The following is a 219-nucleotide window of genomic DNA, read 5'->3' on the forward strand; positions in this document are numbered from 1 at the left end:
CACTCCTTCTCATTTATTCCCCTTCTCCCCCCCCCCCCCCCGCATTTCGAACGAAAGTGAAATCATGTTCTTTCCGCCTTCATCTTCGAAAGAATTGTTCCGTCACTGCGCCGCCTAACGGGATGCGGTGACGTGGTGACCTTGACTGCCCGAAGGTGACCTGGCTCCTCGCCATACTTGTAAACTGTGTATCTGATGTCCACACAGTCAGGCGTAGTA

Source organism: Penaeus monodon, chromosome 22 (assembly GCF_015228065.2).
Source record: "Penaeus monodon isolate SGIC_2016 chromosome 22, NSTDA_Pmon_1, whole genome shotgun sequence".
Lineage (NCBI taxonomy): Eukaryota > Metazoa > Arthropoda > Malacostraca > Decapoda > Penaeidae > Penaeus > Penaeus monodon.